Genomic DNA, 12,654 nt, shown 5'->3' with positions numbered 1-12,654 from the left:
TTTTTTGAGATGGAGTCTTGTTCTGTCACCCAGGCTGGAGTGCAGTGACACAATCTAGGCGCACTGCAACCTCCACCTCTCAGATTCAAGTGATTCTCCTGCCTCAGCTTCCCGAGTAGCTGGGATTACAGATGCCCACCACCACACCAAGCTAATTTTTGTATTTTTAGTAGAGACGGCATTTCATCACGTTGGCCAGACTGGTCTCGAACTCCTGACCTCAAGTGATCCACCTGCCTCAGCCTCCCAAAGTGCTGGGATTACAGGTGTGAGTCACCACGCCTGGCCTATTCCTCTCCTTTTATTAACCTTATAGCAGCAAGAACAGTAGCTGGTAACATTTATTGAGCAATTACCACGTGACAGAAACTAGGCTAAATGCTTTACATGTATCATCTTATTTAATTCCCACAAAACCCTATAAGTTATATTATCGTCCACATTTTACTGATAAGGAAAGTTAAGAATAATTTACCCAGGGACATTGATTAGTCAAGGTTCTCCAGAGAAATAGAAGCAACAATATACATATATATGTATGTATGTATACCTATGTGTGTGCGTGTGTGTGTGTGTATATATATATATGTATATGTGTGTGTGAATATATAAAATTTCGTATTATCTCATGCAGTTGGAGACTAAGAAGTTCCATGACCTGCTATCTGCAAGCTAGAGAGCCAGGAAAATTGGTAGTGTAATTTCAGTCTCAGTCTGAAGGCCTGAGAACCAGGGGAGTTGATGATGTAAATCCCAGTGCAACAGCAGGAGAAGACTGACATCCCAGCTCAAACAGGCCTGCGGGGAAAAAAGGAACATGCGTTTTTGTTCTGTTTAGGACCTCAACTGATAGGATGATGCCCACCCACATTGGGGAGGGCAATCTACTGAATCCACTGAACCAAATGCTAATCTTGTCTGCAAAACACCCTCACAGACACACCCAGAAATAGTGGTTTACCTGGGCACCCCATAGTCCAGTCAACTTGACACATAGAATTAACCATTACAGACCTGCAGTCAGTGCAGTCAGTGTCAGTAGGCATTCTTGTTTGTTCCACATCTCTTCTCTTCTCTTCTCTCTCTCTCTCTCTCATACACACACACACACACACACACACACACACACACACACACACACACACGTACCACATTTACTCATTTATCCATTTGTTTGGTCAATTAGTCATTAAACAAATATTTGCTACCATTTACTATGTGCAGGGTTCTATGCCTCCTGCAGAAAGGGTTGGAGACATTCGAAGAGAAAGGTAAACAAAAAATGGCCCCTGCTACCAAGAAGTTTACAATCTATTGCAAGACACACTCATGTCCATATAACTAAAATGAATTATATGATAGAAGTGCTTCAAGTATAAACCATATACTGTTAGAATGCTGAGGAAACCATTAATTCTAACCTGGGAGATGGGGAAGTAAACATATAAACACTAACAGCATTGATCTGGGAGAGAAGTGGGGTAAGAGCATTGCCGAGAGAAGGAGCAGCATGAAGAAGCCACACACAAGAGTTATAGTGGATGGAAATAGTGCAGGACAGGCAGGTAGTTTTGGTGGGCTTAGCAGGTAGAGTTTGGGAGTGCAGGGTCATAAGATTGGGAAGGTAGGTTTGATATGTCCCTCATGCTTTTGTGTATATAAAATAAACTAAATCCTGCATTGTAGGGAAACCCCACTTGGTTATCCACGTATTTGGGCCAAGCAAAAATGGGCAAGTCTAGGGAGAGAGTGAAAAAATGAGATTGTTCCGGATATACACTAGGCACTTAATTGATATTGGAAGGCCAGACTACCTGAGCCACTTTTCTGATGAGATTAACATCAATTTTTACCTCTCGGGAATTCTGCACACCACAGGAACTACCCCCTGAGTTCTGATTGCCCTGTGCAAGCTCTGATCAACCCCTAGTTTAGCATGGACTGTTCACAACTAAATCAAAATCCAGAGTTAGAGAGCTAAGATGCCTGGAGCCACCACTTATATTGGATTGGCAAAATGCCAAATGAGTAAGTATAGCATGTCACCCATAAAATTATTCCTTTTCCCCACCAAGAATAGAACTCACTAAGTTGACAGCACACTGTGTCAATAAATTATGGAAAAACCTAATAGGAAGAAAAGAATGGCAGTTTTCACTGCATGCCCCCTAAAGGTATATTTCTCAATAATTTCCAAGTCCACTGAAAACTGAAATCTGAAAATTAGTTTTATCTTACTACCCACCCTATTTTATCCCAAATTTAAGCCTTGCCTGTACTTCTTTGATACTTAATTAATCTTTTATTTGAGATGGAGTTTCTGTTGCCCAGGCTGGAGCACAGTGGCACGATCTCTGCTCCCTGCAGCCTCCCTCCTGCCTCAGCCTCCCGAGGAGCTGGGACTACAGGCGTGCGCCACCACACCCGACTAATTTTTGTATTTCTAGTAGAGACAGGGTTTCACCATGTTGGCCAGGCTGGCCTCGAACTTCTGACCTCAAGTGATCCAGCCGCCTCGGCCTCCCAAAGTGCTGGCATTACAGGCGTGAGTCACTGTGCCCAGCCCATAATTAAATATTAATCAACCATTGGTTAATAATTATCAATAATTAAATATCACTCAATGATTTATCTATTAATCAATATTGCTTCTTTAAAAATTCATCAAAAACAATAGCCTAAGACTTAAAGACATGTCATTTCTGAGATTCTGTAGTCACCTATACCAAATGTCACTCTCCCTAATGTTTTTGTGAAAGTAAAGATTTGTATTTTTTTATGGTACTAATTGAAGCAGTAGTTCATTTGTGTCTGCCAATGAGTTGACTGTAAAAAAAAAAATCTCATTTTAACATTGTCGAGAGAGGAAATCCTTTGTTTTTAGCCTTGGATTGATAAAAACGAGTCTGGAATACTATATACGGCAAATATTAAAACTAGGGTTATGAAATGTTGCTTTAGTGTTCTCAGCCTGGGAGACTCAAAGTATCTTATCAGAAAGGATACATTGTTTTAATTGTTCCTCATTATATAGAATGAGAGAACATCATTTCTCTCCTTTTCCTCCCAGGTGGCCGTCGAGGACCGAGTCAGGCAGCTGCATGAAGCCCACAGGGACTTTGGTCCAGCGTCTCAGCACTTTCTTTCCAGTAAGTCATTTTCAGCTTTTATCACTTAGCTTTATTGCATCTTGATTAATAAGAATTAACAGTTGAAAAAAAACAAGAGAATTAAGAGGTGAACCATAATAATCTCTTGTCAGATGCAGTAGAAGCATAAATCATCCTGAAATATAACTTGGTTGATAAGTTTAGAAGGTTAGGAAGAGGAAGGCCAGTTGGATCATTTTATCCAGTCTCCAGCTAATGCATAATTGTTTCCTGCAATATATTCTCAAATGTTAATTTTATTAATATTTTTGAGTCTTTTTGAAAAATATGGAACACTTTGCTCAGGGGCCATGCTAATATTCTCTGTATCATTATTCCAATATCAGTATATGGGCTGCTGAAGCAAACACATACTTTTGAGTTTTTAATTTCTGCCTATCAGTTCAGTTCATAAAGCTAATAATTATGATATCATGTAATTATAATATGATCGTTCAATATATGTTACTGTGACTCTATAATTATTTATCTCTAAATAATTCATTAAATACTCCCTGCCTTATGAAATGAGTGACAGTTCTCAAAAGAAGGCATACAAATGGACAACAGGTATATGAAAAAATGCTCAGCATCACTAATCACCAGGGAAATGCAAATCAAGACCACATGATATATCGATCATCTTACCCCAATTAGAATGGCTATTATTCAAAAGACAAAAAATAACAGATTCTGGTGAGAATGTGAAGAAAGGGAACTCTTTTACAGTGTTGATGAAAATGTAACGGTAAATTAGTAACAGTAGGAAGATTTCTCAAGAAACTATAAATAGAACTACCTTGCCATCTGGCAATCCCACTACTGGTTATCTATCCCAAAGCTAAGAAATCAGTATATCAAAAAGGTACCTGCACTTGCATGCTTATCACAGCACTGTTTACAACAGCAAAGATGTGAAATCAACCTAAGTGTATCTCAGCAGATGAATGGATAAAGAATATGTGGTATCTATACACAATGAAACACTAGAAGAATGAAACCATGTCATTCACAGCAACATGGTTGGAACTGGAGGTCATTATGTTAAGTGAAATAACCCTGGCACAGAAAGACAAAAATTGCATGTTCTTACTCTTGTGGGAGCTAAAAAAATTGATGATAAACATAGAATAGAATGATGGATACTAGTGGCTGGGAAAGGTGTGTGGGTAGAGGGGGAGATAAAGAGAGGTTGGTTAATGGGTAGAAACATCCAGTTAGATAGAAGGAATACGTTATATCATTTGACAGCAGAATAGAGTGACTATAGTTAACAACAATGTGTTGTATATTTTAAAGTACCAAGAAGAAAGGGCTTGAATTGTTCCCAATACATAGAAATGACAAATACTCAAAGTGATGGATGCCTCAAATACCCTGACTTGATCATTACGCATTCTATGCCAGTAAAATATCACATTACCTCATAAATATGTAAAATATTATGTATCAATAATAAATAAATAAATACGATGCCTCCAAGTTGAAACCTCAGCCTATGGGCATTTCCTTTCCCTAACTATTTGTGCAGTGGCGTGATCTTGGCTCACTGCAACCTCTGCCTGCTAAGTTCAAACGATTCTCCTGCCTCAGCCTCCCAAGTAGCTGGGACTACAGGTGTGCACCACCAGGCCCTGATAATTTTTGTATTTTTTTAGTAGAGACGAGGCTTCACCAGGTTGGTCAGGCTGGTCTCGAGCTCCTGACCTCAAGTGATCCACTCGCCTTGGCCTCCCAAAATGCTAGGATTATATTCGTGAGCCTTGTATTCTCCTTTTGTCCTTGATCTCTAGTCATTCTTTTTATTTACTGGTTTTACCATTTTATTAATTATGCTTTTATAATTAATGCTAAGAGAAATAACGTTGGTTAACTGAAAGTTCAAGTATTAGAAAATCCTGTTTATACAATATTGCATATTAAATTGGCAAGCACCTGTTTTCCTCTGATTAATGTTAATTTATAGCACTTTTTATTTGATTGTGAGAGTATATGTGTTGAGTTTTTTGGTATTTAAAAAGCCATACTTTACCACATGGGGTTAACATCTGTTAGCATTCTGATGTATTTCCTTATGGTCATATATGAGTATATATGAGGGTTTATCCATCATTTTAACGCCATTGCTTTGTGCCTAGCAATGTTACAGATTGTAACTAGTTTAATCCTTATAGCAATCCCTTAAGGTAGGTACCATTACTATACCCATTTCAATGATGAAGAAACTGAGGCACACATTCATACAGCTAGTAGATGAGGGAGCCAGGATTCAAACTCAAGAAGTTGGCTCCAGAGTCTGTGTTTTTAAGCATCGCACTGTAATTTTACTTAATTTATATATTTTATAGAGAGGAAGTAATTCTATATGATCTCCATTCTTCTGCCATATTCTTTCATTGCCATTTTCTGATCATTTCCTTTCTTTTCCATTCTCCATGGGTTAATAAAAAGATCCACACTCACAAATACTTTAAAGTATTTGAGTAGATGCTGTCATGTGTGTCTTCAGTTGGCTGTTGTCTTTTTGAACAAAATTTCCTGGAAGGTGTTGGTCCTGTGTTTTTGTCATACATCGATAATAGATTAAGAAGAAGTATCTTATTTTCTGGACTGGCTCTAACTTTAATAACCGCATGCGGTCTAGTTATTTGGACACAGTTTCACAATGCTTTGGAGTTGCCAAGAAAAAGGGATAAGTTAAAGCAGTTTATCTAAATGAGTGGGATCGTGGCTTTTAGGAACAGCTCTAGAAAAATGATAAAGGCTGCAGATTTTGTCTTCTGCATCCTTCCGGATCTCTGGTGTACTTAACTTGCCTTGGTGACAGCCATTCTATTCGATTTAATTGAGATTAAATGTGATAACATACTCCTAAGCGACTCATAAACCATAAATAAAAAATAGTACTATTATGAATATTAATTACTCCTCAGACACCAGGTATATTCATTCATATTTTCTTCTCCGTGACTCCCCCTCTGAATTCTCATGTCTTATCCATTAAAACCTATTTTCAGAAAATGATATACTCATTTAACCCAGGTGATAGGTAAAGTTTAATGTGTACTTCTCCTGGGTTATTTGCATTTTATTAACGTGAAAATCCATAAGCCTGAGGTGGTAGAACATCGGCCATAAGCTCTGAGCTGTGAGGAAGGAACTTTGAGGGGCCAAGGGGAGCATTCTCACACCTTTCAAACCATATCACATCAGTGCCCACTTCCAGAAAGGTCAGGCCTGTTAGACACAGGCATTCATAAAGAGACTGATCTACCTGCCTGAATGGAGCCAGCCCCGGAAGTCATCAGTCTCTTGGATGCCCATGTGGAATATCAATATATGCTTAAAAGCTTTGCTTGCAGGTGTAAAGAAAATACCAACTTGGTTTAAGGGATATTTAAGAAATAGGACGGTGAGACTAAAGATGGGTTGTTTCTTTACATTGTACTTTTTAAAATTACAAAGGTACTCTATACACATCAAGAAAAATTTGGAAAGCCCACAGTACAAACAAGAAAAGAAAAAGTATCCATAATCCTATGACTCAGAGATAATCACTATCAGAAATTTGGTTTATATACTTTCTGTATTTCCCTTGTGGTGTGTGTGTGTGTGTGTGTGTGTGTGTGTATCAAGGTTCTATCTTTGTTTTTATTTTTTAATTTATTTGTTTTTTGAGACAGAGTGCAATCTCAGCTCACTGCAACCTCCCCACTCCTGGGTTCTAGCGATTCTCATGACTCAGCCTCCCGAGTAGCTGGGATTACAGGAATACGCCACGACACTCGGCTAATTTTTTGTATTTTTAGTAGAGACGGGGTTTCACTATGTTGGCCAGGCTGGTCTCAAACATGTGGCCTCAGGTAATCCACCCACTGAGGCCTCCCAAAGTGTTGAGATTACAGGCATGAGCCACCACGCCCGGCCTCTCTCTTTTCTTTTAAACCATGGACAGATAAAAACATGCTAGTTTTATGACCTGCTTTTTTCCCTTAAAACTATCTTTACAATATTTTCATGTGTTTAAATATTCTTCTACAGAGTCATTTTTCTAATGACTGGCTAATACTCTCTTCTGTGGCTGTACCAAATGTACCAACACAATTCTTTTTTTTTTTTTTTGAGACGGAGTCTCGCTCTGTCACCCAGGCACCCAGGCTGGAGTGCAGTGGCACGATCTCGGCTCACTGCAAGCTCCGCCTCCCGGGGTCAAGCCGTTCTCCTGCCTCAGCCTCTCCAAGTAGCTGGGACTACAGGCGCCCGCCACCACGCCCGGCTAATTTTTTGTATTTTTAGTAGAGACGGGGTTTCACCGTGGTCTCGATCTCCTGACCTCGTGATCCGCCCGCCTCGGCCTCCCAAAGTGCTGGGATTACAAGCGTGAGCCACCGCGCCCGGCCTGTACCAACACACTTCTAAATTCCTCAATATTAAGATTATTTCACAATCTTTATTATATCGAGCATTATGGCTAATTTCCTTTTTATACCTTTACAAATATCTCAGATTCTTTCTACAGGATAAATGCCTAAAGGTGGAATTGTTGTGTTAAAGAATGTTTACATTCGTAAGCCTTTTCAAGTGTATTGCCAAACTTACCTCTAGAAAATTGCACCAGAAATTGGGTGTGCCATCCAAACCATATCTGAGCCAGGCATGGTGTGGCTCATGCCTATAATCCCAATTCTTTGGGAAACTGAGGCAGGAGGATCACTTGAGCCCAGGAGGTCAAGGCTGCAGTGATCCATAATCACGCCCCTGCACTCCAATCTGCGTGACAGAGCAAGACCCTGACCCTAAATTTAAAAAAAAAAAAAAATCACCATATTTGAAGCAGGACATCTCTGAAGTCACGTATTTGCTACTATAAAAGCAGCTTCCCCCTACCAATGAATAAAAATATGTTTTAAATATCCCTCTAAGGTCATATTAAATGAATTTGAATTGATACATTTTTTTTAGACAGGCCTGAGTTGATACATGTTTAGTAATGTGCTTTCAGGTTACTATGAATAATAATAGGGTGGTTCCTAAAGCTTAGAAATTACAAAGAAAAGAAAAATAAGCAGGAACTACTAATTGCACCCCCCAACATAAACATGCTTACTGTCTCTGTTTATCTTATTTTCTCTCTCTCTCTCTCTCTCTCTGTCTTGCACGTGCATGCACTCTGTCTCTCTCACTCTGACACACACACACACACACACACACACACACACACACACACACACACACTCCCCTTTGGAAATTATTTGGAAATTACATTACCAGCTGTCTGTTTTTTATCAGAAGACAGAGGCAGCCTTTTACTAAAAAAAAGAATTCACTGTTTCTTCCTGGTGGCCCAATCTCTACATGTTAAAGAAATTGTTTCTTTTATCTTAGATCTAAGAGCAAATGAGAAAAGCGTTGTGAAATATGACCCTTCTCCATTGATAGACACTAACTTGTCCTTACTTCCAGTTTTAATACACTGCTACTCCTAATTGACTTCTACAATGTAAACCAAGAAAAAGGAGAAATTCTAATAGTGTGACTTTAAATATATATATAATTTACAATAAAATTATCATGTAAATTATTAAAATTATATACTAATATATAATTATATATGTATAATTGGTAGGTATGTTGTCAGTCTCTTCATCTGTCTGTGATTAAGAGAGTACTAAAGTATTTATTGGTTGGCATAGTAGTCTGAATATTGTCCTTTTCTTTTGAAGAGTTTAAAGATTTGCTGGGCATGGTGGCTCACACCTGTAATCCCGTCACTTCGGGAAGCTGAGGGGGGCAGATCACTTGAGGTCAGGAGTTCAAGACCAGCCTGGCCAACATGGTGAAACCCCGTCTGTACTAAAAATACAAAAATTAGCTGTTTGTGGTGGTACTCGCCTGTAATCCCAGCTACTCAGGAGGCTGAGGCAGGAGAATCACTTGAACCCTGGAGGTGGAGGTTGCAGTGAGCTGAGATCATGCCACTGCAGTCCAGCCTGGGTGATAGAGAGAGAGAGACTCTGTCTCAAAAAAAAAGAGTTTAAAGATTTTTCCTGACCATTATCTCAATTCTCTGGTCTTTTGTTCTAAATTCTACTTTTCTCACCAAGAAAGATCACTAATATTTGGGTAAAGGGAGAAATCCTTCTATAACAGTAAAAAGAATCCATGGTTTTCTTAATAGTTTATAAGTTCCAGAATTCCCTTAAAAGAATATTTTCCAAGCCAGGTTCTTTAAAACATTAATGTTATATTAGGTTTTGATAACTGTCCCTTGAAAAAAATAGTACTGATTAATAAGATTGGAAAAACACTAGGTTTCAAAGATAAGCAAGTTTATTTCTTGTTAGAATTCTTGGAGCCTTTATTATACACTGTGACTCTAAGAGGATAAGGAGTCTATAGTTCTCCAGTTTTAGGTGACTGTGGAAGCCTTTTTCAGGCACACCAATTAATTTCACACTAAACTTTGTGCCATGGATCACAGTGAATCTTTGCCTTAATGTTGTATTTGCCAAATGCTTTAATAACAAAAAGTTTCTGCTAAAGGTTGTAAAAACGTGATCCAATTAAAAAGAAAATGAGTATTTTTGAGGCAAAAGGGTCAACTCCCTCTCTTTACTGAAGTTCCCAGCCCCACTCCCACCCAGGAGCCCTCTTGTGCTGTGGAATTTCCTAACTGGAGGTAAGCTTAGAAAATATCTATACCAGTAGTTTCCAGACTCTGAGGTGTGGCTCATTAGCAAATCCTAAAATCAGTTTAATGACTTACAACCAACAATTTTTGACTGGACTGGACTGGACTGGACTGGAATGGAATGGAATGGAATGGAATGGAATGGAATGGAATGGAATGGAACAGATTAGAAAATATCAGATTGCATTACCTAAGCAAGGTTAAGTGTTGTTTTGACGGTGATTAATTTGTTAGGTGTGTGTGTGCATGCATGTGTGTGTGTGTGTGTGTGTGTGTGTATGTGTGTGCGCGTGCGCGCATGCTAGCTCACAATGTAAAACGTTTTTCTTCTGTGGGTTGCAGTAGAAATAGTTTGAGAAACATTGAATCATTCCAGCCCTTTCCTTATTTTACAGATAATAAAATAGGTGCAGAATGATCAAATGACATAACCAAGGTCACAAAGATAGTTATACTACTAGGACTGGAACCCAGTTTCTGGACTTCCAAGCCACACATCACACCGCCTTACCCATTAAGAAGAAATGCCCAGGCCAATAACTGTCTAGTCCATCTGCTATTGCCAACGATTATTCTCTCATATATTCCTCTTCGTTTGGCCATCCTAAGTTGTTTTACATAACCTAAATTTTTCTCTCAACACCCCTGGGCTAAAAACTGCCTTATCAAAATGATATCGATAGTGGTTAAGAGTAAAAGCTGTAAAATCAAACTGACTGGGTTCAAATATTGACTCAGACACTTGATGCTTTATTCTTTCTCTTTATTCTTCATCTTTAAAATAGGGATAATAGTAACATATTTGGTCAATTGTAAGACACACTTTTCCACCCACATGTCAACAGTTCTGAAATCAGAATGCACCTTACGACCAATGGGATATTGAATTCAGTGAAATATGGTTGTATTATTTCATAGGGTTACAGTGAAGATCAAACAGTTAATATTTGTAAAACCCTTAGAATAGTGTCTGGAACATAGTAAGTGCTATTCAAGTGTTTGCTATTAGCTTTAGCATTAGTATCATTATTACTATCAGCTTGATAGTATAACTTAATGCATGCCTGTTAGAGTCAAACTAGTCATGAAAGTTTCATTCATTCTCTTGCATTTAATTGTCAGTATAAATAGTTCCTCTCCTTTCTGAAGATGATTTCCAAGGATCTAATCTGAAAGTCCAGTGTTTTGCACATTACAACAGCTCAGTAGTTGTTTGTGTAACTAATGAGTGATAAATAATCAAAAAGATAGACCTTAATCTCTATAAGGTCAGGATAGTATTAGTCTTGTTGACAGTTATATTCTACAGTACCTAATGTGGTACGTGGCACTTAGTAGATGTTCAGTAAATATTTACAGAATGAATTATGTCTTATACCCAAAAGAAGAAGAGGTAAATTCACTCTCGACATTGATAATACACAGTGGCATGAGATTTAGCATCGTGGCTATCACATAGTAGACACTCAATAAATAATGTGACCTTTTATGTTGCTTCTCAGCAAAGACTAATAGCATTCATAACTTTATATGGTCGTTTTTATCAAAGTCTACTGTACCATGTAATATATTAAGGGAAAAGGCTGAGTTCAAAATTACAGCATGATCACAACTGTATTAGAAAATAAAATAAAAATAACAGAAATGTATACATAAAAGAAAAATGGAAAATAAAAAGACACCAAAAGGCAAACAGTTACTGCATCATTTCTTTCTTTTTACTTTTACAAATTTTCTGGTAATAGCATGTACTACTTTTGTAATGGAAAAAAAACAATAAAGGTAACATTTTGTACTCTAGCTTTTAACCAGTGACCTCTTGCAGTGGCAATGGGACGCTGAAAGACAAATTTCGTTTTTACTATTTATTCTGAATTTAAAAGCTGTTTCATTGAGTGGCCTTCTTATTCTCAGATTGTGAGACACTGTAAAAAGAAAGAACTGATCAATTATTTCTTGTAGGCTTTACAATCTTAACTGCCTTAATCATATCCCTGGTTAAGTCTTTTTCTCTCTTGTCAAAGTAACTCAAACTTTTACAGTTTCTCCTTGATACATAGAGCCTAGCAGTTTGTTTCCATCTTGAGAGTGGCCAAGCTTTCATCCTGGACATTCCCCACTACACATACACACTTAATTTTTAAAAATAGGGGAAACCTTTAAGCACATCTAATAATTCCTGACATTTCACTTAACAGTGCTCCAACCTATGCTACCAGGGTCCTCAGGGAATGGATAATTTGAAATATGAGTGGGCCAATAATTTAAAGCTTCAGATTGGCTTAAATAAGCCATCATGAGGCCGGGCGCAGTGGCTCACGCCAGTAATCCCAGCACTTTGGGAGGCCGAGGCGGGCAGATCACCTGAGGTCAGGAGTTCAAGACCAGCCTGACCAACATGGAGAAACCCTGTCTCTACTAAAAATACAAAATTAGCTGAGCGTGGTGGCATGCATCTGTAATCCCAGCTACTCGAGAGGCTGAGGCAGGAGAATCACTTGAACCCAGGAGGCAGAGGTTGCAGTGAGCCGAGATTGCGCCATTGCACTCCAGCCTGGGCAACAAGAGTGAAACTCCATCTCAAAAAAATAAAAACATAAAAATAAGCCATCATGATAAAAGTCAGAAAGAATTTTGCAGGTCCAATGTGAGATGATTTGCAGGCTAAAATTCTCTTTCAAGTAAAATCTCAGGGTGAAATGATTTGAGCCAGTTTCTTCAGCAGTCACGTGTTGTCCCAAGTGTTAGGAATTTGGGACAAATGCCATGTGACCTACCAGTGATGCTGATAACGCCTCTGTAAATTCAAAGACA

General features: G+C 38.5%; 1 protein-coding gene and 1 non-coding gene across 2 annotated transcripts in view; one reads left to right on the top strand and one right to left on the bottom strand.

Moving 5' to 3' along the window:
- DMD (dystrophin) overlaps nucleotides 1-12,654 on the top strand; it is a 2,251,240-nt gene that overhangs the window by 1,749,536 nt on the left and 489,050 nt on the right. The gene's annotated exons all lie outside the window — the stretch shown is intronic.
- On the bottom strand, nucleotides 3,412-3,520 carry LOC116812330 (U6 spliceosomal RNA). The gene has a single exon (XR_004370637.1). It is a non-coding gene; the product is annotated as a U6 spliceosomal RNA (small nuclear RNA).

The sequence above is a fragment of the Hylobates moloch genome, unplaced genomic scaffold (genome assembly GCF_009828535.3).
Source record: "Hylobates moloch isolate HMO894 unplaced genomic scaffold, HMol_V3 SCAFFOLD_7, whole genome shotgun sequence".
NCBI classification, from domain to species: Eukaryota; Metazoa; Chordata; class Mammalia; order Primates; family Hylobatidae; genus Hylobates; species Hylobates moloch.
Note: the sequence above shows the minus strand (reverse complement) of the source record. Positions and strands in the feature narration are given on the sequence as shown.